Below are 27,643 nucleotides of genomic sequence, written 5' to 3'. Positions count from 1 at the left end.
GTCTGCAACCAGGGCTGCTATATCCAGCAAGGCTCTTGATCAAGACAGAAGGCCAAATAAGAAGCTTCCCAGACAAAAGAAGTCTAAAAGAATATGCCTCGACCAAACCAGCTCTGCAAGAGATCCTAAAGGGACTGCTTTAAGGAAAGGAAGGAAAAGAGAGAGACAGAGAGAGAGGAACACACGTACATAAAAGAAAATGAATAAGTACCTATCAAAAATAACCTTAAACATAAATGGATTAAATGCTCCAATCAAAAGACACAGAATAGCTGAATGGATAAGAAAAAATGACCCACATATCTGCTTATTACAAGAGACCCACCTCAGGATAAAAGACCTACACAGGCTGAAAGTGAAGGGCTGGAAACAAGTCTTCCAAGCAAATGGACAGGAGAAAAAAAGCCAGGGTAGCAATATTCATATCAGACAACATAGACTTCCAAAAAAGGTCCATAAGGAGAGACCCAGAAGGTCACTTCATAATACTCAAGGGAAGAATCCATCAAGAAGACATAAATATTGTAAATATATATGCACCCAACATAGGAGCACCCAAATACATAAAGAAAATCTTAGAGGACTTCAAGAAAGATATGGACAGCAACACAATTATAGTGGGAGATTTTAACACCCCACTATCAAAAATAGACAGATCTTCTAAACAAAATAACAACAAAGATATTGTGGCATTGAACAATACCCTTGATGAAATGGGCTTTACTGATATATACAGAGCCCTCCATCCCAAAGAAGCTAAATATACATTCTTTCCAAATGTACCCGGAACATTCTCAAAGATAGACCACATGACAGGACACAAAACAAGCCTCAAGAATTTCAAGAAAATTGAAATCATACCAAGGATTTTCTCAGACCACAAGGGACTGAAGCTAGAAACCAACCCCAAGGAAAAAAACCAAAAACACTCAAAATCATGGAGATTAAATAGCATGCTATTAAACAATGAATGGGTCAAGAATGACATTAGGGAAGAAATCAAAACGTTTCTGGAAACAAATGAAAACGAACTCACAACCCGAAACTTATGGGACACAGCCAAGGCAGTCCTGAGAGGGAAATTCATAGGGATACAGGCCTACCTAAAAAGGTTAGAAACATTTCAAACAAACAACCTAACCCTATGTCTACAAGAACTTGAGGAACAACAACAAAGGCAGCCCAGAGCAAGCAGAAGGAAGGAAATAACCAAGATCAGAGCAGAATTAAATTACATAGAGACTAAAAGCCCAATTCTAAGGATCAATGAATCCAACAGCTGGTTCTTCGAAAAGATAAACAAAATCAACAACCCCTTAAGCAGAATCATCAAGAAAAAAAAAGAGAGAAGACCCAAATAAACACAATCAGAAATGAAAGAGGAGAGATTACAACAGATACCACAGAAATAAAAAGCATTGTAAGAATTTACTACAAAGAACTGTATGCCAAGAAATTTGAAATCCTAGGTCAAATGGACAAACTTCTAGAAAAATATCATCTTCCAAAACTCAATGAAAAAGAAGCAGAAAGCCTGAACAAACCAATAACAACAAAAGAAATTGAAGCAGCAATCAAAAACTCCCAAAACACAAAAGCCCTGGACCAGATGGTTTCACAGGAGAATTCTACAAAGCATTTAAGGAAGAGCTAACCCCTATCCTTCACAGGCTATTCCAAAAAATCCAAAAAGATGGGAGTCTCCCAAACTCTTTTTATGAGGCCAACATCATCCTAATTCCAAAACCAGATGAAGACACGACAAAGATAGAAAACTTCAGGCCAATATCACTGATGAACATTGACGCTAAAATCCTCAACAAAATTCTGATAAACTGCATCCAACAATACATTAAAAAGATCATACACCATGACCAAGTGGGATTCATTCCAGGGATGCAAGGATGGTTCAATATTCGCAAGTCAGTAAATGTAATACATCACATAAACAAAAGCAAAGACAAGAACCACATGATTATATCAATTGATGCAGAAAAAGCATTTGACAGGGTACAGCACCTATTCATGATAAAAACCCTCGGCAAAGTGGGAATAGAGGGAACATTCCTCAGCATAATAAAGGCCATATATGAGAGACCTACAGCCAGCATCATACTCAATGGGCAAAAATTAAAAATCTTTTCCACTAAGATCAGGAACAAGACAAGGCTGTCCACTTTCACCACTTCTGTTCAATATAGTATTGGAAGTTTTAGCCACAGAGATCAGACAAGAAAGAGAAATAAAAAGCATCCAAATCGGAAAGGAGGAAACAAAACTGTCACTGTTTGCAGATGACATGATAGTATACATAGAAAATCCTATAGACTCTACCAAAAAACTGCTTGACCTAATAAATGAATTTGGCAAAACAGTGGGATACAAAGTCAATATCCAGAAATCAAAGGCATTTCTGTACACCAACAATGAAACAGCAGAAGCAGAGATCAAGGAAAAAATTCCATTTGAAATAGCAAAAGGAAAAATAAAATATCTAGGAATAAACCTAACCAAAGAGGTGAAAGACCTGTATTCAGAAAACTATATAACACTCAGGAAAGAAATAAAGGCAGACACAAACAAATCGAAACATATACCGTGTTCATGGATTGGAAGAATTAATATCATCAAAATGTCCATACTACCCAAAGCAATTTACACATTCCATGCAATTCCTATTAAAGTACCAATGGTATATTTCACAGACATAGAACAAACACTTCAAAAATTTATATGGAATCATAAACAATCCCAAATAGCTGCTGCAATTTTGAGAAAGAAGAGTAAAGTAGGAGGGATCACAATACCCGACACTAAACTATACTACAAGGCCACTGTAATCAAAACAGCCTGGTACTGGCATAAAAACAGGCACATAGACCAATGGAACAGAACAGAGAGCCCAGAAATAAGCCCAAGTCTCTATGGTCAATTAATATTTGACAAAGGAGGCAGCAACATAAAATGGAGTAAAAATAGCCTCTTCAACAAATGGTGTTGGGAGAACTGGACAGCCACGTGCAAAAAAATGAAACTCGAGCACCAACTTACACCATATACAAAAATAAATTCAAGGTGGATAAAAGACTTAAATATAAAAGGCGACACCATTAAAGTCCTAGAGGAGAACGTAGGTAAGAAAATCTCAGATATTTCATGCAGAAACTTTTTTACTGACGTGTCCCCTAGAGCAAGGGTCATAAAGGAAAGAATAAACAAATGGGACCTCATCAAAATTAAAAGCTTTTGCACAGCTAAAGAAAACAGTATCAAAATTAAAAGAAAAGCAACTGTATGGGAAAACATATTTGCCAATGACACCTCAGACAAGGGTTTAATCTCCAAAATATATAAAGAACTTACAAGACTGCCCTCTAAGAAGAAAAGGAGTCCAATTAAAAAGTGGGCAAAGGACTTGAACAGACACTTCTCCAAGGAGGACATACAGAAAATCCAAAGACACATCAAACGATGTTCAATATCACTAGCTATCAGAGAGATGCAAATTAAAACCACAATGAGATAACACTTCACACCAGACAGAATGGCCATCATAAACAAAGCAACAAACAACAAGTGTTGGAGAGGTTGTGGAGAAAAGGGATCCCTAGTGCACTGCTGGTGGGACTGCAGACTGGTACAACCACTATGGAAAGCAGTATGGAACTTCCTCAAAAAACTAAAAATGGATCTGCCTTTTGACCCAGCAATTCCACTGCTGGGACTCTATCCTAAGAATACTAAAACACCAATTCAAAAGAACCTATGCATCCCAATGTTCATAGCAGCACAATTTACAATAGCTAGATGCTGGAAGCAACCAAGATGCCCATCAGTAAATGAATGGATCAAAAAACTATGGTACATTTACACAATGGAATTCTATGCAGCAGAAAGAAAGAAGGAGCTCCTACCCTATGCAACAGCGTGGATGGAGCTGGAAAACATTATGCTAAGCAAAACAAGCCAGGCAGTGAAAGACAAATACCATATGATCTCACCTTTAACAGGAACCTAAATAACAAAACAAAGAAATAAACAAAATGTAACCAAAGACACTGAAATAGAGGACAGGCTTACGGTGACCACAGGGGAGAGTAGAGGGAATTTAAGGGGACAGTGGGAAGGGTTCATAGGAACAAACTTAAAGGATGCATGGTCATAAACTAAGGGGAGGGTGGTAATGGGAGGGAAATGGGGAGGGTTGGGAGGGGGGAATGGATTGGGAGTAAAAAGGAGAAAACTGTATTTGAACGATGATTTAAAAAAAAGGGAAAAAAAGAAAAAAAAGAAAGCAATAATAATTCTTAACAATGTACCAAAATGCTTTCCACTAATGTTATTCTATCTTAAAATTTTTTCTGTGATTAAGCTAATGCTGTATGATTTTCACAAATGGAAAAAACTGAGATTCAGAATCTTTAGTGAACTGCTAAATGTAACACTACTAATAAGCAGAATTTAAATTTGGAAATTCAACTTCAAAATCCAAAATCATCCCTTATATATTATTTCAGTGTACATGAGGGAAATGGATGATGGGCTGGGTGTTAGAACCTCAAATATTTAACCACTTAGAGATAATTTTTCTAACCAAACCCTCTCAGGAAAAAAGACAAGAACAATACTGAACATTAGAAAATGAGCCTATGAGCCCAAATCATAACTTTTACCTAAATCCTCCTATTTTTAAAAAATAAGCCTTCCTACCACATAAGTAAGAATGAGACAATGGGATAATTTTGTTCTATTTCCAAAATATCTCTTACTTGGAATGATCTCTTTGTGACCTCAGTATCTTGATTTTTCCATCTCTTACAATGCCACACACCATTCTGTTTCTCCTAGTCCATCTATTTCTCCTTGATGGCTTCATTTGCGTTTTTAATCTAGCTTTACAGCTACAATTGGGCATTTCCAAAGTGCTTGTAGTAACAAAATTCTTTATCCTTTGACTCCTCAAGTACTCTTATTTTTATTACAGTGAAGAAAATCAGACTATAATAATGGCTCTCACTGCACATTTTGGTTCTCTTACTTGATCCCTGGTCTTGCTTATTCTCCACTAATTTCCTCCATAGTGTTTTTTCCACTTCAGCTGTTTGACAACATTTCTATGTTTCCCAAAGCTCCACTCCCATTCCCACTGCTTAAATTCTGTCATTATTATCATCTCTACTCTCAAGAAGCAATTAAAATGCTCATCAGGACACTAGTAAACAGAAATTCATAGACTGTAGAATAAGGTCAAATTTTGAAGGTGGGCAATTGGGGATGAAATATGAAGAATGGAAGAGTGAAGAAGTGGCTCTAGCTTAGACTAGCAGCCTGTGTATTAGCTCTAAAACTAGAAACATATGGAGAAGGTACAAGTAAGTTTAACGTATCAAAGGACTTTGCTGGGAGATCACTGACTATCAGAAATGGGGGGTACCAGTTGGTAGACACTAAAGTGCCATGGTTGAAAGCCAATTGATTGGGATTGTATTGTGTTCTGGGAAGGTAAGCTGTGTGGTTATTTTTCTTCCAGTCTAAAAAAAAATATGAGAAGAAGGAAAATCCATTGAACACCAACAAAGAGCCAGAAGCTTTCCCTGTTTTCACCCTCTTCTTCCATGTTTTCTCTTTCTTTTCCATTACTTCTTAAAGTTTTGCATCTCAAAGTTTCATTATAATACTAAAATGCTACTTTATTCAAGATATGTACACATAACCAAAGACCAGTATTTATATTCAGCTTTTTAAGTTAGAAATATCATACCTAATGTATGTTTCTGAAATTCATTAATATTAAGTAAGACAAATGTTCAGTGGTTAGACCTTTTTGTAATTTATCATTGTATTTTAAATAATGCTGGGCTTCTTTTCCTACTATATAGCCTAGGAGTGTGGGTCTGTGAGTATCACAAACACTTATGAGATTTTCTGCCATCACCACCCTATCATCTTCTGAAATAGAACATAGTACAGTAGAGACACGCCTTGGACTCTCATGTTAGGTTGTCTGGGCCTAAATCTCAATTTTATCATATCCTCCCTAAGTAACAGGGCAAAATGCCTACTCTCTCTGATCCTCTTTATGAATTTGAGGGGTTAAAACAGTACCTTCCTCATAAGACAGTTAAGAATTAAATGAAATGATACAAGCAAAGTGATTAGTATGGTTCCTGTACTGTAGTTAACACCCCAAATGTTTAAGATATATTATAGTTATTCCAGGAACTGCTTCTCCTTCTCAACAATATGACTGCAACAGAAACTTAGGTGATACAGAGAGCAACTTCCCTTGAGCATAGTTGACTGGTCTAATATCAGGACCCCCACTCTAATGGAACCTATGAGTTCCTTCTCATATTTGGAGTAGACTGTCTCCAAGCTCTCATTCTAGCAGTTCAGAAAAATGAAAATATCTTCAGAAAATAATTATAGTGTAGGAAGGAAAAGATTAAAGTTCTAGTACATGTGAATTTTCTCTTGAATTTCCAAAGGATGGTACCTGAAGGCTTAGATCTTTATAAAGTAAGAAAAATTCTCTATGAACAATGCCTCCTACTCCAAACTTGAATCTCCCTTCCCTAAATTCTTCCTTTCACAAACCTTACAACTCCACCTTTTCACGTCTCCCACCCACCATCTCTGAGAAGTATGATCTCCGTCAGTAGTTTTTAACCTGGGGCAATCTTGGTCCTCAGGAGATATTTTTGGTTGTCACAACTGGAGGAGCAGTGCTGCTGGCATCCAGTGAGCAGAGGCCAGAGATGCTGCTAAACATCCTACAATGCTCAGGACAGCACCTCTCCCTAACAAAAAATTATCTGGCCCAAAATGTCAGTAATATGGAGGTTGGAAAACCTGGTCTAAACCTAAACAGAAATAAACCTTTCCTCCACCAGCAAAAGTCAATTCTACCTTTGGAGTCAGTGTTCTCTGATTATTGTGTACAAAAGTTTAATTTCTTTCTTTGTCCACCTGAATCCTACCAGAATCATGTAGTGCTAATGTAGTCTTAAAGGTCATTTTGTACCCTGGAAATGTATCAGTATGATTACATTCATGTAATTCATAATTTAACTATAATAGAGATAAGAAAAGAGGGGAAATTGCCAATCTCCCCACCACAAATGTATTCCAGGAAGACACATGGGAGATGGCATGTACTTTTCAAAAAGTATGTTGAATTAGCAAGACAGCCGTTGTGATTATTAATGCTGGAAGAACTTTGACAGGGAAATAGCAACTTTATGTAAACTTGGTGGATGCTTTAAACTAAAAGAATAGTAACTACAAAGTCAGTAATGATAAATAGGATGGTGGTAATCAAGTAAATAGGGTAGTTTACAGTAACCAAGTAAATTTCTAGAAGGTAATTATTTTTAAAACATATTTTATTGATTATGCCATTACAGTTGTCCCATTTTCCCCCTTCACTCCCCTCCACCCTGCACACCCCCTCCCACCCACATTCCCCCCCTTTAGTTCATGTCCATGTGTCATACATATAAGTTCTTTGGCTTCTACTTTTCCCATACTATTCTTGCCCTCTCCCTGTCTATTTTCTACCTACCATCTATGCTATTTATTCTCCGTAATTTTCCCCCTCTCTCCCCTTCCCACTCCCCTGTTGATAACCCTTCATGTGATCTCCATTTCTGTGGTTCTGTTCCTGTTCTAGTTGTTTGCTTAGTTTGCTTTTGTTTTTGTTGTGTTTTTTTTTTAGGTTTGGTTGTTAATAATTGTGAGTTGGCTGTCATTTTACTGTACCTTTTTTTTCCTTCTTTTTCTTAGATAAATTCCTTTAACATTTCATATAATAAGGACTTGGTGATGATCAACTCCTTTAATTTGACCTTATCTGAGAAGCACTTTATCTGCCCTTCCATTCTAAATGAAAGCTTTGCTGGATAGAGCAATCTTGGATGGAGGTCCTTGACTTTCATGTCTTGGAATACTTCTTTCCAGCCCCTTCTTGCCTGTAAGATCTCTTTGGAGAAATCAGCTGACAGTCTGATGGGAACTCCTTTGTAGGTAACTACCTCCTTTTCTCTTGCTACTTCTAGGATTCTCTCCTTCATTTTTACTTTGGGTAATGTAATGATGATGTGCCTTGGTGTGTTCTTCCTTGGACCCAACTTCTTTGGGACTCTCTGAGCTTCCTGGACTTCCTGGAAGTCTATTTCCTTAGCCAGAATGGGGAAGCTCTCCATTATTATTTTTTCAAATAAGTTTTTCACTTGTTGCTCTTCCTCTTCTCCTTCCAGTACCCCTATAATTAGGATGTTGGAATGTTTAAAGATGTCCTGGAGGTTCCTAAGCCTCTCCTCATTTTTTTGAATTCTTGTTTCTTTCTTCCTTCTGGTCCACACCATTGATGTGAGTCCCAGTTTTCTTCCCATCACTATTGGTTCCCTGTACATTTTCCTTTATTTCACTTAGTGTAGCCTTCATTTTTTCATCTAATTTTCGACCAAATTCAACCAACTCTGTGAGCATCCTGATTATCAGTGTTTTGAAATGTGCATCTGATAGGTTGGCTACTTCTTCATCCCTTAGTTGTATTTTTCCTGGAGCTTCAATCTGCTCTTTTATTTGGGCCACTTTTTTTGTCTTGATGGACCTATTATGTATAAGTGGTGGAGCCATAGGTGTCCACCAGGGTGGGGCAACCCACATTGCTGTGTTGTTATGCTATATGTGAGGAAGTGGTCTGAGAGGGAACAATGGCACTTGGCTCTACTCTCTGCCAGATTTCAGTCACTTCCCCAACTTCCCACAAGCAAATTGGGCCCTTCTGGTGCTGATTCCTGGATGGGTGGCTTGTGTACATTCTAGGACCCTGTGGGTCTCTCCAACAAACCCTCCTGTGAGGCTGGGAGTTTCTCCTGCTGCCACCTCAACCCCCACAGGTGTTTTCAATCAGTGATTTGATGCTTTATTTCCCCACTCTGGGGCCCTGCGTTGTGAAGTCTGTCCTGCTCCCCAGTTTCATCTGGTTTATCTGCACACAAATGTGGGACTGCCTGCTCCACCAGCTGCTGCCTCCCAGGCCAGCTGCAGCCTTGCATGGCACAGTCCACCAGCCACTGCCTTGCCACCAGTCCTCTCCACCCCAGCTTCCTGACTCTGCCCCTCCTACGCGTCTGGATGAGTGTGCCTTCTTTAACTCCTTGGTTGTCGCACTTCCATATAGTTTGATTTTCTGTCAGTTCGGATTGCTTTTGTTCTTTTTTTAATTGTTGTCCTTCTTTTGGTTGTGCAAGGAGGCACAGTGTATCTACCTATGCCTCCATCTTGGCCGGAAGTCTCAAACTCTCTAGAAGGTAATTATAGATAGCATTTTAGATGGAGCAAGTGGTGAACCTTCAAGAACTGAAGTGTGAGTACTGCCTTATTTCACAAAGGATACCAATGGGATGAACTGTGGTGACCATGTCATGTCTCCTGATCATATAACTGGCTTAAAGGTACAGTAAAGACAATTCATGGAGGAAAGTATCTAGAAACTAGGTAGCTAGACCCATTTTATGCAAAGGACTCTACAACATAAGAAGTATTTAGAGAGAGCACACTAGATATTTTTAAATTAATGCTCTTATGGCTAAACATTGTAATAAGAATGAATGAAAGTCAAGCAAAAATTATAGACTAATTTTAAGATCAGTAAATACATAAGGTAGAACTGAGACAGCTAATAAATGGAATGAATATTCAAAAGTGTAGAAGATGTAAATAATGCCAAACAAAGATAAATTTGGCCAAATTTATACTTGCAATGGAAAGAAATAAACATTAGGAGGGATGGTTTACCACCAGTAATTGGTCTTTGGACACAAAGTCAGAGTAAAACTGTCCAACTTTTCTAGGAGAAAATGAGATAAGGCTATATATAGAGGGTAATCTCTTTGCAAAAAAATCCAAGCTTGAGTTCTTTATACAAGTTTACCATCACATAGCCCTATCCAGTTGGATAATACAACCAACAATGATGACAAAAGAAAAAACATTACTAGCCCATTTTGTACTGTCCATTATAGAAACCATGAAGTTATTTATACAATAGACACAGAGGTGTGCTCTCTAAATCAGCAGTCCCCAACCTTTTTGGCACCAGGGACTGGTTTCATGGAAGATAATTTTTCCACAGACCAGGGCAGAGTTGGCAGGGTAATGGTTTTGGGATGACTCAAGCATATCACATTCAAGCTCACCTCCTGCTGTGGGGCCCAGTCCCTAACAGGCCCAGATAGGTACCAGTCCAAAGCCTTGAGTTTGGGGACCCCTGTTCTATTTTATTTTTCAAGGAAGACTTATTGCCTCCTACTTGGTTCCTTCCCAGAGCTTTTAAGACTCCTTGCAGAGGTCATGCCCTTCCTAAAGCAACTTGACTGAACAAAATTGGGAAACAAATGCCTGCCCATTTCAGCCCTTTGTGGGACACTCAAATGGGATGTTTGTTCCAAAGCTCCAACATTTTTGGTCAAAGTGTTGTTGGGTTACGTTTGCAGTTCAACTACTTCCTCTGCCCCATCCTGCTTCTTCTCCTTCCCTTTGACCCTAATAATTATTTTGTACCTCAAACTTCTTCTTAACATATGCTTCCAGAAAATCCAACCAGAGATTCCAGAGAATCCAGAAAATATATTTGGAATAATCTTGAGGTTCTTATACCTAAATAAGAGGTTCTTATTTAGACCTTCCACTCAATTGCAATATTTTATGGAACTTCAAAATACCACCATCATAGTCTGGAGTGAGGAGAAAGTTCAGACTACAGTCTCATGCATCCCTGGATTCTAATCCCAACTATTATCTGTAATTAGCAGTTTGAGTTAGGGGAAATTACTCCATTCCTCTAAACCTTGGTTTCCTTATTTGTGGATGATGATAATATTTACTTCAAAATGATTGTATAAAATAAATCTTAAATAATGTATGTAAAATGCTTAACATGGTGCATGGCTCATAGCAGGTGTCCAGTAATTGTCAGCCTTACTCCATTCTAACAACAGAAAAAGAGAAAAAATAATAATTTACAAATAAATAAATCTTTAAAAAAGAACTTGCGAAGTTTGGATATATTGAAAAAAAACTTTCTTTTTTATATGTTATGTGCTATTTCTACCATTATGGGTTAAGGTTTCCTAAAGTTTATAAACCTAGTTAATAAAGCAACCAGAGGCAGCATGAAAATTATAGTGGGGAAAAGATGGAAGATTTAAAGTAACTGTTTTTTTAAGATTTTATTTATTTAATTTTAGAAAGATGGGAAGGGAGAGAGAAAGAGAGGGAGAGAAATATTGATGTATGAGAGATACATCAATTGGTTGCCTCTTGCACACTCCCAACTGAAGACCTGGCCCATAACCCGGTCATGTGCCCTGACTGGGAATTGAACTGGTGACCTTTTGGTTCACAAGCTGGTACTCAATCCACTGAGCTACTCCAGCCATGGCTAAAGTAACTCTTAAAGCAGTTGTAGCAAGAAGCATGGCCTCTTGCCCATGCATAGATTGAATACACCCACTCTCCTTCATATCTAAATCTTATAATAGAAAGTCTCTTAAGTATTGCTTGTCTGAAATGGGCTGTCCTATGTAATAAGAATAGCTACAGAGAAAGAGGATTATGCTAGGAGCTAAATTCAAAGAAGGACTTGGTAACCATGAGAGTATAATAAAAAGCAATGCATATGAGATTCAGCATCAAGTTTTTCTATATCTGATAGTACTTTAAGATGTCTCTGTATGACTCTCTACATCCTTGACATCAGGCATGTAAGCTGTGACAACTGGATGGAAAATATTGACAGCTAGATTGTATAATAGTACAGACAGAGGCACAAACTGCAAGATTGCTATTCACCTTGGAAAGCACAGAACAGGCTCTTCTTCAGTTATCCAGTCACTGTGGAAGCCATTCATGGCACAGAAGAAAGCTTTAGCAGTAGACATTTCAGTTTTTATCTCTAGAACGAAACATTGTTTTAGCCTCACAACTCCTAAGGAATGAAACTAATGTCAAAGATTTAATGCCTTTTCACATTAGTGATGTCAGCACAAAATGGCCATCTTCTCTGAATAATTTATCTTCCCACTGCATAATTGTCTTATCTTTTTTTCTACATTTTGGCTTTTTACTGTAGATGAGGAGGTAAATGGCTGTTAGTCCCCAACAAAACCTGTGGAGTATCTTTCCCATCAATCAATTAAAAAACACTTACCTTACATTCGACATGATTTATTTCTTGTTAATACAATTGTCTCACTATATCCTTCTATTATTATGCCCTTAATTCCATTAGCCATTCACTTAATGCTCGCTTTAAGGATGACCCCTAAAGAGCTTGGAAGAGAAAGAGAAGTCCTTCTAATAGTGGCATTGCCAATAAAACTCTGGAAGCTTTTCTACTAAAACCTTGTAAGTTACAAAAAGAATAGGTCACAGAATGTAGCCTGCCTAAAAAGAATAGAGCAATCTCTAATTTATTTTTTCTGATGTATACTGCTTGGAGGTTTAAAAATCTTTAAGAGCTTTATCTTAAAAGTCAATACAATAGGTTCACAAAGCATAATTCTATACATTATATAGGGATGGTTAAGACTCTACCAACCTTTCCTTAAACAAATTTAAAAAAGGAGAAAACAAAGAGAAGAAAAGCATTTGAATTGTTTCAAGATTAATGGCTTGCTTGTTTGGAAGTAGAGCAAAAGGTTAACCTCTATAATTGTTAAGTGACACAAAAACTTTGTAGTAGTGTTTCTTATAGTGGTGAGGTTACATATGCTCCAATAAATTTCCTCCATTTAGGTTGAAATTTGAAAGCTCTGAAAAGAAGCCCTTGTATTGTACTTCTAAGAGTATACATTGAACTGCTGCTATGATTTTTCTCAGTAAGGACATATGCTTTCTTTTTAAAATTTAATTGGATGACTTTCTTCATACAATATACACACACATATATTTCTATATCAACACATATTGAATTAGGTTCTATGTTGCAGATATTATTACTTGCCTGATAACCCTTTGTTTCTGCTTTTTTGCAAATAGAAATGCAGTTTTATTCAGGTGTCTGATGGTCAGACACCTGATCAGACAATAGAAATGATAACCCCATGGGTAGCTCTGATCAGTAAACCAGTACTGGACATACCACAGCCCGTGTTGATCATTTATGTTGAGACAGGCATCTGGGAGAGTTTTCCTTATTTCTAAAAATAAAATGTGAAACATAGACAAGGTTATGACTGCCTCTGAGGCCTATAGTTTTGACCACCATCTTGTGGCCTTATGGAGAGAGCACCAAAACCAAAGCCAACATCCTGGGGATGACAGACTAGAAAGACAAAATTGATTTTTATATTGATTTTTATAAATATAATTTATTCCTGAAATTAATTAGACTGGGATTCCCCTACTTCAACACTTTTTGTTACATGAAATAATACATATACTGATTGTTTAAGCCAGTTACGTCATCATTGTCTATTAACTACAACTCTAGGCATCCTGGCTATGCATGATAAGTGTTTTTTAAAAAGCATTTTATATTTCTACTTTTTGCTTCTTCCTCTTTTCCTTTCTATTTTCCTTTCCTTGTCCCAAATTGCATACAACTTAGCCCCATTCCGAATTAATATGTGTGTTAACAATCAAAAGTGTATCCATATGTATTTTTCTCCACATACATGTACAAATGCACATACATGCATACATATTGGCATAAAAAATGTGTTGGGGCTTTACCAAAAAAATATTACCTAATCATACACATTCTTTTACATCATGGATTTTACATTCCACAATACTGTGTGGAAATTTCTTTAGGTCAACTGCTATAGCTCTAAATTCAACACAGGCTTGATAAGTTTTATAATATAGGTATACAAATTCAATAGTTTTTATTAACAATCATTTGCTTTTTTAACTTATGGATGAATAAACAATAAATTAATACAAATGTGGGGCAAATCTCCTTTTATATGGGTGCTTTTATTAATATGGGATATGGAATAGATTCTAAGAGTGGGTGCTGAAGGAAATATGGGTTGTCATTTTAATCATTGTTTTCCAAAAAGGCTACTGTGATTCACAGTTTCACCAGAGATATAGGAGAGTAACATTTCTCCAAATGCTCACCAGCACTAGTTTTCACTTTCTAAACTTTTGTCTATCTGATAGGTATAATGAAATAACTCATTTTTACTCTAATTTATAACTCCCTCTCTGCTAGAGAACTTAAGTATATTTTCATTTATGTTAACCATTTGTATTGGGTCCTCATTAAATAGCATATTCTTATCTTCTGTCCATTTTTTGTTGCTGTGTAGCTTGTCCCTTTACTTGTAAATCTGTGCACTATAGGTGACAGCTCTTTGTCATTTGTTTTGCAAATATTGTTATAAAATCAATCTTTTGCCTCTGGGTATGATATCCTTTCTAAACATAAATTTTAATTTGGAAAATGTGTTCCTATTTTCTTTTCTACTTTTTGGGTTTACAGTTGACATTAAGAACATTGTCTCACCTTACCTTCACCCCTACCAATATTGTACACATAAACCTCTTTCTCAATTAAAAACCTTAATTTATTTTAAAATCCTGCCACTGGATAAAAAGCTATTAAATTAAAAATATTTCAACTCATGAAAGCAGAAAGTAGAACAGAGATTGACAAAAGCTAGAAGCAGGGGGAAATGGGTTGTTCCAAAGGTATAGAGTTTCAGTCAAGCAAGATTAAAAAGTTCTGGTAATCTGCTAACAACAATGTACATGTAGTTAATAATAATGTACTATACACTTAAATTTTTAATAAAAATAGATTTCATGTTATTTTTTACTATATTGAAAACTATTTCTACTAATTTTAAGAGGAACAATTATGATGTGATTCATAACTCAGGAGATACCCAAATTATTTTCACAGATAGACAACATACTAATTAAATAGTGAAAACAAGTATATATAATAAACAGAAATTTGATAGTAAATACAGTTCACATGTAAGAGATATGTATATTATTTATAATATAGTATATATTATATATGATGTTTTATACTCTGTTCTTTCCTCTTGTTTTCCCATTGTCTTCACCAATATTTAAGCTTTATGGGAGGTTCATGATCATGTTATAAAGATATACTTTGAAGATATTGGTGGTTTGGTTCCACACCACAATAATAAAATGACTATTGCAACAAAGTAATTCATAATCTTTTTTAAATATATTTTATTCATGATCCTATTATGGTTATCCTATTTTCCCCTCTTTATTCCCCTCTGCCCTCCACCTCTTCTCCCACTCACATTCGCCCCATTCATGTCCATGAGCCATACATATAAGTTCTTTGGCTTCTAAATTTCTTATACTACTCTTCAACTCCTGCTGTCTATTTTGTACCTACCATTTATGCTACTTATTCCCTTTATCTTTTCCCCCTTCCCGCCCTCCCCACTAATAACCATCCATGTAATCTCAAGTTCTGTGATTCTGTTCCTGTTCTACTTGTTTGCTTTGTTTGTTTTTTGTTTTTGTTTTTTTAGGTTTGGTTGTTGATAGTTGTGAGTTTGTTGTCATTTCATTGTTCATGTTTTTTATCTTCTTTTTCTTAGATAAGTCCTTTTAATATTTCACATCATAATGTCTTGGTGGTGATGAACTCCTTTAACTCAACCTTGTCTGGGAAGCACTTTATTTGCCCTTCCATTCTAAATGATAGCTTGGCTGGATAGAGTAATCTTAGATGTTGGTCCTTGCCTTTCACAATTTTGAATACTTCTTTCCAGCCCCTTCTTGTCTGAAAAGTTTCTTTTGAGAAATCAGCTGATAGTCTTATGGGAATTCCTTTGTAGGTAACTGTCTCCTTTTCTCTTGCTGCTTTTAAGATTCCCCCCTTATCTTTAGTCTTGGGTAACTTAATTATGATTTGACTTGGTGTATGCTTCCTTGGATCCAAATTTTGGAGACTCTCTGAGCTTCCTGGACTTCTTACAAGTCTATTTCCTTTGCCTCCTTCTTTATTTTTTTCAAATAAGTTTTCAATTTCTTGCTCTACCTCTTCTCCTTCTGGCACCCCTATGGTTCAGATGTTGGAACATTTAAATTTGCCTCAGAGTTTCCTAAGCCTCTCCTCATTTTTTGAATTCTTGTTTCTTCATTCTGCTCTGGTTGACCGTTTATTTCTTCCTTCTGGTCCAAACCATTGATTTGAGGCCCAGTTTCCTATCCATCACTGTTGGTTCCCTGCACATTTTCTTTTATTTCACTTTTCATGACCTTTACTTTTTCCTCATTTTGCAACTATAGTCAACCATTTGTGTGAGCATCCCAATTATCAGTGTTGCCATCTGATATGTTGGCTATCTCTTTATCACTTAGTTACATTTTTTCTGGAGCTTTGATCTGTTCTTTCATTTGAGCCATTTTTTTTAAATACAGCTTGCCTACACAGTAAGGGGTGGAGCCTTAGATGTCCACTAGGGTGGGGCAACCCACATGGCTGCTTTTTGGCACTGTATGTGGGGGAGGTGTCAGAGAGAGAACAATGCCTCTTGCTCAGCCCTTGGCCAGCTTTCTGTCACTTTCTCCACTACCCACAAGGAAATTCAGCCCTTCTGGCACTGATTCCTTGGTGGGTGGGTTTTTGTACATTCTAGGGCCTTGTGGGTCTCTCCAACGAACTGTCCTGTGAGGCTGGGAGTTTCTCCCACCACCCCAACCTCCACAGTTTTTGCAGTCAGAGGTTTTGAGGCTTTCTTACCCTGCACTGGAACCCTGGTTGCATGGTCTGTCTTGCTCCCCAGTTTTTCCTCGCAGTTCCTCTGCATGCATATGTGGGACCACTCACTCCACCAGCTGTCACCTCATCCACCAAGGTCCTCCAGATGATGTTGCTGTGCATTCTCTCTGCCTCAGCTGCCTGTCTCCTCCCCTCCTACCTGTCTGAATGAATGTTTCTTTAACTTCTTAGTTGTTAGAGTTCCATACAGTTCATTTTTTTCTGGCAGTTCTGGTTGTTTTTTAACTTGTTGTTGTCCTCCTTTTGGTTCTGTGAGGAGGCACAATGTATCTACACCTCCATCTTAGCTGAAGTATCAAGCCATAATCTTTTTTCTCATAAAGGGTCTTGAATTCAAATTGTAAAAATGTGGAACACCTGTGGAGCTCAGTAAAGCAAAACACAGTAAAACAAGATATGCCTGTATTCAAACTGTTCATATAAGCACATTTAGATAAAAATAAAAGGGACAGAATAAAAATAATCAAAGCAGAAAAAAGAATTTTAAAAATTAAGAATAGTTTAAAGGACCTTTTGGACAACATGAAGTATGATAACTCTGAATGACAGAGGTACCAGAAGGAGAAGAGAGAGAACAAGGGATTCAGACCCTATTTGAATAAATAATGACAAAAACTTTCCTAACCTAGTGAGGAAAAAGACACACAAGTCCAAGAAGTGCAGAAAGTCCCAGACAAGATGGATGCAAAGAGGCCTATACCAAGACACATCATAAATAAGATGGCAAAAGTAAAAAAACACAAAGATAATCTTAAAAGCAGCAAGAGAAAGACAGTTACCTACAAAACAGATCCCATAAAACTGTCATCTGATTTCTCAACAGAAACATTTCAGGCCAGAAGGGATTGGCATGAAATATTCAAAGTGATGAAAAACAAGGACCTAAAATCAGGATTACTTTATCCAGAAAGGCTATCATTTATAACCAAAGAAGAAATAAAGAATTTCTAAGACAAGGAAAAGTTAAAGGAGTTTGTTGCCACCTAAGAAGTATTATAAGAAAGGTCAATGGGCCTGAGAAGAAGAAGGACGAGGAGCAGAAGGGGGAGGAGAACAACAACAACAACAACAACAACAACGCAGAAAAACACAGTTAAAAATAAAATGGCCCCATGGACAAAAACTAGGGGGAGGGTGGTAATGGGAGGAAGGTGGGGAGGGTTGGGTGGGTGAGCTGGATTGGGAGCAGAAGGGAGAAAACTGTACTTGAACAATGATTAAAACAAGATAAAATAAATAAAATGGTGATAAATAGGCACCTAACAATAATCACTTTAGGTGTAAATGGCCTAAATGCTCCAATCAAAAAACATAGGCTAGCTGGATAAATATATATATACATATACATATACATATACATATATATGTATATGTATATATATACAGGAGACCCACCTCAGAGCAAAATGATACACAAAGAGTAAAAGTAAAAATATGGAAAAAAGATACTTCATGCAAATGGAAATGAAAAAAAGCTGGATAGCAATATTTATATCTGGTAAAATAGAGCTCAAAACAAAGGCTATAGTAATAGACAAAGAAGGACACTACATAATGATAAATGGAATGGTCCAACAAAAGGATATAACCCTAGTAAACATTTATGCACCCAACACAGGATCTCTTAAAATGTAAAGCAAATCTTGATGGACATAAAGGGAGAAATTAACAGTAAAGGGAGAATTTAATACCCATATTGACATCAATGGATAGATCTTCCAGAAAGAAAATCAACAAGAAAACAGCAGCCTTAAATGATATATTAAATCAGATCAATTTAATAGTATCTTCAGAACATTTCACCCCAAAGCAACAGAATATACATTCTTTTCAAGTACATATGGAATATTTTCTAGGATAGACCACATGTTGGGACACAATACAAGTCTCAATAAATTTAAGAAGATTGAAATCATCAAACATCTTCTCTGAGCACAATGCTATGAAACTAGAAATCAGTCACAAGAAAACCCCCTTAGAAATATATAAAGATATGAAGGTTAAATAACATGATAACTAAATAATGAATGAGTTAACAAGTAGATCAAAGAAGAAATCAAAAGATACCTTGAAACAAATGAAAATGAGAGCACAACAACCCAAAATCTATGGGACACTGGGAAAGCAATCTTAAGAGAGAAATGCATAGCATTACATTCCTATCTCAAGAAACAAGAAAAAGCTCAAATAAACAATCAAACCATACACTTTAAGGAACTTGAAAAAGAACAACAAACAAGCCCAAAGTGAGTAGAAGGAAGGAAATAGTAAAGATCACAGCAGACATAAACAAAAAGAGTCTAAGAAAAAAATACAAAAGATCAATGAATACAAGAAAGACAATACATAACAGGGGATACCCCAAAATGGAATCATCTTCTGGAGGGTAGGCTTTTTGTAGTACAGGCTCCCCCTGCTAGGTGAGTTTTCTAGGAACCCATCTGTATCAGTGTACCAGTTGGTGTTGTTGTGAGAGGCTGTGTTCAGCTTCAGTGAATTTTTTTAAGATTCTTTCAACATATTTGTCCATTTCATAATGAATAATTTAAGAGTGTACTTGCCCACACTATAATGAGTATTCAACAGCTTTTGATCAAAAATGGCATACTTCATGCTCCACCCTCCCTATTCACCCAATCTTACCCCAAGTGACTATTTTATTTGTTTTCCTGGATGAAAAAAAGTCCACAAAGGGAAACATTTTGCTGATGTGGAAGAGGTAAAACAAAAAATGGCAGAAGCACTAAAAAGCATCAAAACCATTCAGTTTAACAGCTCTTTTAAGCAGTGAGAAAAATGCCTCAATAGGTGTATTGCATCAAATGGAGAATAATTTTAAGGTGACTGAAGAGTAAACATGTAAGAATAAATACATAATTTTAATAAATAAATTCTGGATTTTTTCGGGTCTGCCCTGGAAAAAATAAATAAATAAAAATAAAAATTATCAATGAAAACAAGAGCTAACAGCTGACACCAAAGAAATACAAAAAAATTGTGAGAAAATATTATGAACAAATATATGTCAACAAATTGGACAATCTGGAAAAAGAGGATAAATTCCTAGAAACATACAATCTTCCAAAACTGAATTAGGAAGACTCTCAGAGTCTGAATAGATGGATTACAGCTAGTGAAATTGAAGCAGTACTTTAAAACACTCCCAAAAAATAAAAATCCTGTACCGGATGGCTTCACAGGTGAATTTTACCAAACATTCAAATGAGTACTAACACCTATCTTTCTGAAACTATCCTAAAAATTCAAAAGGAGGGAAGACTTTCAAGCTCATTTTACAAGGCCAGTTTAATTATCCTAACTCCAAAACCAGTTGAGGACACTAGAAAGAAAGAAAATTATAGACCAATATCCATGATGAACATAGATGCAAAAATCCTCAACAAGATATTAGTAAACTGAAACCAGCAATACCCTAAAAAGATCATACACCATGACCAAATGGGATTTATTCTGGGGTAGTAAGGTTGGTACAATATCTGCAGATCAATAAATGTGATGCACCATGTAGATGAATGGAAAAATAACAACTGCTGACCATACCAATAAATAAAGAAAAAGCATTTGATAAAATTCATCACTGATTTATGATAAAAGCTCTCAGCAAAATTGGAATAGAGGGCACATGCCTCAATATAATAAAGGCCATATAGGACAAACCCACTACCAACATTATACTCAATGGGCAAAAACTACAAGTGTTTCCTTTAACATTGGGAACAAGACAAGGATGTTCACTTTCACCACTCTTATTCAATATTATATTGAAAGTCCTAGCCACAGCAATCAGACAAGAAGAAGAAATAAAAGGCATCAAAATTGGAAAAGAGGATGTAAAATGGTTATTGTTTGCAGATGACATACTGTAGGTAGAGAACCCTAAAGATTCCACCAAAAACTACTAGAACTGATAAATGAATTCAGTAAAGTAGCAGATTACAAAACAGATATCCAGAAATCAGTTGTAATTTTACACACCAATAATAAACATCAGAAAGGGAAACTAAAAAAAAAAATCCCCTTCACATTTGCTTCAAAAAGAATGAAATACCTGGGAATAAATTTAACCAAGGATGTAAAAGACTTGTACTCAGAAAATTATAAGACACTGAAGAAAGCAATGGATTCTTATTTGTATCTTCTGATACAAATAAATGGAATAATATACGGTGTTCATGGATAAGAAGAACTAACATCATTAAAATTTTCATACTACCCAAAGCAATCTATAGATTCAACATTATTCCTATCAAGATACCAATGTTTTATTTCACAGAACTAGAACAAATATTCCTAAAATTTATATGAAACCACAAAAGACCCCAAATAGGCACAGCAACCTTGGTTAAAAAAAAAAGAACAAAGATGGAAGAATCATGTTACCTGATATCAAACTATACTACGAAGCCATAGTAACTAAAACAGCATGTGACTGGCATAAAAACAGACATATAAATCAATACAATAGAGAGCCCAGATAGTTTATTCAATAAATGGTGTTGGAAAAACTGAACAGATATGTACAAAAAAAAATAGACCAAATCACCTTTTTACACCATACACAAGAATAAACACAAAACTGGTTAAAGACTTAAATGTTAGACTCAAAACCATAAAAATCCTAGAAGAAAATGTAGGCAGTAAAATCTCAGTGATTTCTCATAACAATATTTTTTCTGATATAACTCCTTGGGCTAAGGAAACAAAGAAAAAATAAACAATTTCGGACTACATCAAACTAAAAAGTTTTTGCACAGTAAAAGAAACTATCAACAAAATGTAAAGACAACCCACTGAATGAGAGAACATATTCACTGATACATTTAATAAAGGGTTAATATCCAAAATGTATAAAAAACTTATAAAACTCAATGCCAAAAATTCAAACAATCCAATGAAAAAAAATGGGCAAAGGATTTGAATAGACACTTCTCCAAAGAGGACATACATATGATCAATAGACATATGAAAAGATTCTCAAGGTCACTAATCATCAGAGAAATGGAAATTAAAACCACAATGAGATGTCATCTCCTACCTGTCAGAATGGCTACAATTAAAAAATCAACAAACAAATGCTGGCAAGGATAAGGAGAAAAGGGAACCTTTGTACACTTTTGGTTAGAATGCAGATTGATGCGGATACTGTGGAAAACATTATGGAGTTTCCACAAAATTTGAAAATGGAAATGCCTTATGACCCAGAAATTCAGCTTCTGGGAATATATCTAAAGAAACCTGAAACAGTAATTCAAAAAATATAAGCACCCCATGTTCATTTCAGTATTATTTACAATAGCTAATATTTGGAAGCAGCCTGAGTGTCCATTCGCAGATGATTGGATAAAAATGCTATGGTTCTCAGGAGATGGAGATGCTCAAGGACAGGGCAACTCATCCTCCCTCCCTCACCTTTACCAACTTCTTTACTGCCCAGATGCTATTCTATTGACACTACAATGCATGCCCTAAGCTGTTGCAGTAAGGCAGTGAAGATCACACCAAAATAGTGAGGGGAAAAGCTAATGCAGAAGTTAAAACCTCTAACTGAACCTCTTTTTCCACTCCTCCTTGTGCTGTTTCCAGGTGCCACCATCCTCCACACTGCTCCAAGACCACCTCTGGCCTCTCCAAGAGTTCTTGGACCTACTTGCTCAGCATTATGTTTTTTCCCAATTATGTAGTATCTACAGGTTTTGTTTGGGAGGAAGGAGCCAGAGCTGGTTAGTTTTCTATCTTGTCAGAATTTTGTGGTTTTTTGTTATATTAAAGTTGCTGATTGAAAATGATAAATTATGTTGAGGGGTTCTACACTATATGTGCTTCTGAGTATAATTTGGGCCCACAATTACAGCCCACATCAGGGGTAGTGCAGGGCTGCTCAAGGAAAAACTGGGATGTAACCAGTCAGTGGCCTGTGCCCTCTGCCTGTCCGTGTGTGGCACTCCCTTTCCACAGGTGAAGAAATCACATGCCAGATTGTTTGGGACTTACTTATTTCAGATACTTTCTTCTTTGTCCCCCTCTAAATACAATTCTGTTTTTCCACCATTTGTTCTATTTTTTGTTTGGGAAACAAACTTACTTTACCCAAAGAGATCTCATTCCTTATAGCCCTTATACTTTAGATGTTGAATACCCGAGAATCTCACATTCTGGAAAAATCAAACTGAACACTCAAAAATGAGTAAAGTCACAAACAGGCAATTTTTTAAACTAGATATACAAGATAAACTAATCTGTGAGCTCCAGCAGGGAGCTGATAGCTGCATTTGCTCTGCTTCTGACTGAACACCAGGTCCCAGCAGAAAGCTTAGCATATCATAATACTCAGCAAATATCTATTGAATGAATGAAATGAATAAAAAGATAACTACCAAGAAAAAAGTGGTATGGTTCATTTATACAATGAAATACTACTCGGTCACAAAAAAGAAAATCCCTTTGCAACAGCATGGATGGAACTGGAAAGCATTATGCTAAGTGAAATGAGCCAGTTGGTGAAAGACAAATACCATATGATCTCACTTACATGTAGAATAATGAACAAAATGAACTAACAAGAAATATAGAGACAGACTATAGATAGACAGCAGGCTGACAGCTGTCAGTGGGGAGGGGTGTTCAGGGCTTGGGTAGGGATGATGAAGGGATTGAGCCAAAAGAGAGAGAGAGAGAGAGAGAGAGGGAGAGAGAGAGATTAAAAACTCATGGGCACAAACAATAGTGTGGTGATTGCTAGGGGTAGGAAAGGTTGAAGGAAGTGGAGAATGGTATAGTGGGGAATAAACAGTGAGATCATATGATATTTGTCTTGACCTGACTTGGGATGGTGAACACAATACAATGTGAAGATGATGTGTTATGGAATTGTGTGCCTGAAATCTGTAAAATTTTGTTAACCAGTGTTGCCCCAATAAATTCAATAAGAAGGAAAAATTAAAAATAAAACATGAAAAAATAAAAGGGACACATGAACATTTAAAAATGTGGAAATAGTACATGTGCACAACACATTGAAAATATATAGGAAATGTTACCTCTTCATCCTTCTCCCTTGATGAGATATACAAAGTAGAATATTCTGTGTTTACTCAGCAAGATACAATTCAAATCTATGTTCTCTCTAACTGAAAATTATTGTGTCAAGTAAATGGTGTGTCTTTTCCTGAAACCAAATGTTGAAATATTACTTCTTTAGGTCTATTTATTTGGTATGTTTTGTGCTGATAAAACCATAAAAAAAATGGCATAACATTTCAAGAGCCATTATGGCTAAGTTATTAACTGAATAGACATTATAAGAGGGAACTCTGTATTCGACTAGATTTTGTTGAATTTTTTTCATATTTTACATTTACATTTATGTCTTTAACCCATCTGGAATTTATTTTTATACATGACATAAGAAGTAATTCAACTCAATTTTATTCTAAAAGAATACTAGTTGACCTAATATTGTTTATTAAATATTCCATTTCTTTTAGATATTAAATATACATTATATTTTAACATATAGTTACATTTATATGTATAATCTCAGTTCTATTCCACAGATCTTTCTATTACTATTACAAAATCATATTCTATTTACTAGAATGATTTTTGGGTATGTTCTAATATCTATTATTATCGTTCCCCCTCACTACTCTTTTATTATATATATTTTTTTTACTTTTTAACTTTACTTGTCTATTCTCATAAGCCTATTATTCCACAGGAAATTTTAAATCATTTTACACCCAATTGTCATACCTCATAGAAAATTTGCTATGATGCTTAGGTGAATTGTATTAAATATATATGTCATTTTGTGAGAATTAAAATGTGTGATATAAATTTTCCAAACCAAGTGCATGACAAATTTTCCAATTTGTTTAGATCTTGTTCTATATTCTTCCATGATTTCTTTTGTTCTTTTAAATCTTCACTCAAAGACAATTTTTTCACTGCTTTTAGAGAAAGAGGAAAGGAGAGAGAGAGGGAGAGAAAGAAAGAGAAAGGTCGATGTGAAAGAGAAAAATCGATGTGGAAGAGAAGCATTGATTGATTGGCTCTCATATGTGCCCCAACTGGGGATTGAACCCATAACCTGAGTATGTGCCCTGACCAAGAATCAAACCCACGACTTTCCAATCTATGGGATGATACTCCAGCCACCTGAGTCACACCAGCCAGGCCATGAATTCTTTATGATCTTAATATAGGTCCTAGCCTTATTTTTTAAACTTATTTCCTAATAGTTTGTTGTTTTTTTACTATTATAAATAAAATATTTTTCTTATTTCCTTTTTTCCATTTTAATTTTTAGTATAGAGAAAAATTATTGATTTTTTAAAACTTATCTTATATACAGCATCTTATCCTAGAAAACTAAGATGCATTAAGATATTTAAGGTAATGTTCAGTAAAAGTCAAATGATTTTATGAGTAGAGAGTATATACAGGGCCTGTCCAGAAAAATTCCACCCATTGTTAATATAACAAGAATGGTTTGGGTGACATCAATGTAAACTGGCAGCCAAGGAGAGTGGAGAAATGCACATGCATGAACAATGACAATTTCACTGTACTAGTCAGTGGGGGTGGTAGTTGCTGTTGAGTGAGCATGTGCTGTGTGGCCACTGCATTCAAAATAACTGAGCAAGTAGAGCAAATGAATCAGCATCAAATTTTGCATTAAGCTTGAACATTCCTCTCCAGAAACTATTTGGATAATTCAGAAGGCTTTTAGGGATGATGCAATGAGTGCGGCGCAAATAAAAGTATGGCACAAATGCTTTGAAGATGGTCAAGAATCTGTTGAAAGTGATCCATATTTGGAAGGCTTGCAACAAGCAGAACACCTGAGAATGTCAAACATGTATGGGCTGCAATCAACAATGGTCAGAGATTGGCAGTGAGAGAACTAGAAGCTGATCTGGGGATTCCAAAAACTACTGTGTATGAGATTTTGACTCAAGGTCTTGGCATGAAATGTGGCAAAATTTGTTCTGCAGCTTCTGCTATCAGAGCAGAAGGAACATTGTGCTGCAGTTGCTAATGACTTGATTCAAACCACTACTAAGGAATCAGATTTCCTCAAGAAGGTCATAACCAGAGATGAATTGTAGGTCTACAGCTATGATTCAAAAACAGAGGCCCAGTCATCCTAATGGAAGTTGCCTGGTTCTGCACACCGATAGAAGGTGCAGCAAAGTTGCAGCAAGATCAAGACCATGTTAATTGTGTTTTTTTTAATTGGGAAGGCTTTTTCCATCACAAATATACCCCTCCATGATAAAAAAAAAATAATAAGGAGTACTACCTCAATGTTCTGTGTCAGTTGGGAGATGTAATATGATGAAAACAGCTGCAGCTATGGGCAACTGGTGATTGGCAGCTTCATCACCAGAACATACCCACTCATGCATCACAACTGGTGCAAAGATTTTGGGGGAAATATCAAATCACCCAGGTGACTCAGCTCCCCTCTACCCCAGATGTGGTTACCCTGTGGCTTTCAGCATTTCCCAAAACTAAAATCACCTTTGAAAGGGAAGAGATTTCAGACTATCAGTGAGATTCAGGGAAATACAATGGGGCAGCTGATGGTGATTGGGAGAACTACATGAGGTTCCAAGGTGCCTACTTTGAAGGTGACTGAGGCATCATTGTCCTGTGTGCAATGTTTTTTGTATCTTGTATCTTCTTCACTAAATGTCTCTATTGTTCACATTACATGGCTGGATACTTTATGGACAGACCTTGTATACAGTGGGAGACAAGGTAAAAAATAATTGTCATAAGGGCTCCATCTAAAACCCTCTGACATCAGGCCACAAATCTATAGTCATACTTACACTACCAATAAAGGGTTAATTCTCAAATTGGTCTATTGATACTGAAAATAAAACCCTCTTAGCATAATCAGGAGAGTATTTAAATGAAATTTTAATCATTTAATAGGCAGAAATATGGAAAATTGATCAAAGTATTGTCTTTGTAAGTTTGTGCTGCCAGAACAAAACACCATAGATTGAATGGCTTAAACATTATTTTAGAATTTATTTCTCATAGTTTGGAGATAGAGGTCCAATATCAAAGTGCCAGCAGGTTCAGGTTGTGGTGAGGGTTCTCTCCTTGGGATGCACACAGCTGTCTTCACACTGTGTCCTCAATGGCCTTTCCTCTGTATGCGGGCAGGAGTGTGGGAGAAGGGAGAGAGTGTTCTGGTGGCTTGTTATAGGAATGCTAATCACATCTTGAGGGACCCACTCTTATGATCTCACCTGAACTTAATTTCTTCCCAAAGGCCCCTACTCCAAATACCATCACATTAAATGTTAGGGTGAAATAAGAAATTTGGAGAGGACCCAATCAGTCACTAAATTGGTGGCCATCAAATTGACAATACTACAGAATGGTATGCTTCATTCTGTTTATATAATTAACCTTCTTACTCTTTGTTTCCACCAAACTCTGTTAATTGTATTCATTAAAAGACAAGATGAAATTCAGAAATACCAACATTTGATGAAGTAGGAAAAACCACTAATTTGGTTTTTTTTTGAATGCTGAGGACCATCCCATGGTTAACAAGTGATAAACCATCTTTAAGCTCCTTTTTTAATTCAGTTCACATGACCACCTACATTTATTTAGTCTTTCTGGCAAGCTTAAAACAGAAGTATGGAAGAAAAAAGTGTTTTGTATAGTCTGCCCCCAGAAGCTTCAGAGCTACAGAAATTCTATTCACAGTGGGGGACTATGAAAGTCTTTTCGGAGGTATGTTTGTGCTACCCTCCCCCAATAGAAAAAGTAAGACCCCTAGCCTGTGGTTCCTCC

This window comes from Phyllostomus hastatus, unplaced genomic scaffold (genome assembly GCF_019186645.2).
Source record: "Phyllostomus hastatus isolate PE091 unplaced genomic scaffold, TTU_PhHast_1.1 phas_scaffold_39, whole genome shotgun sequence".
Lineage (NCBI taxonomy): Eukaryota > Metazoa > Chordata > Mammalia > Chiroptera > Phyllostomidae > Phyllostomus > Phyllostomus hastatus.
This window is presented reverse-complemented; position numbering follows the sequence as displayed.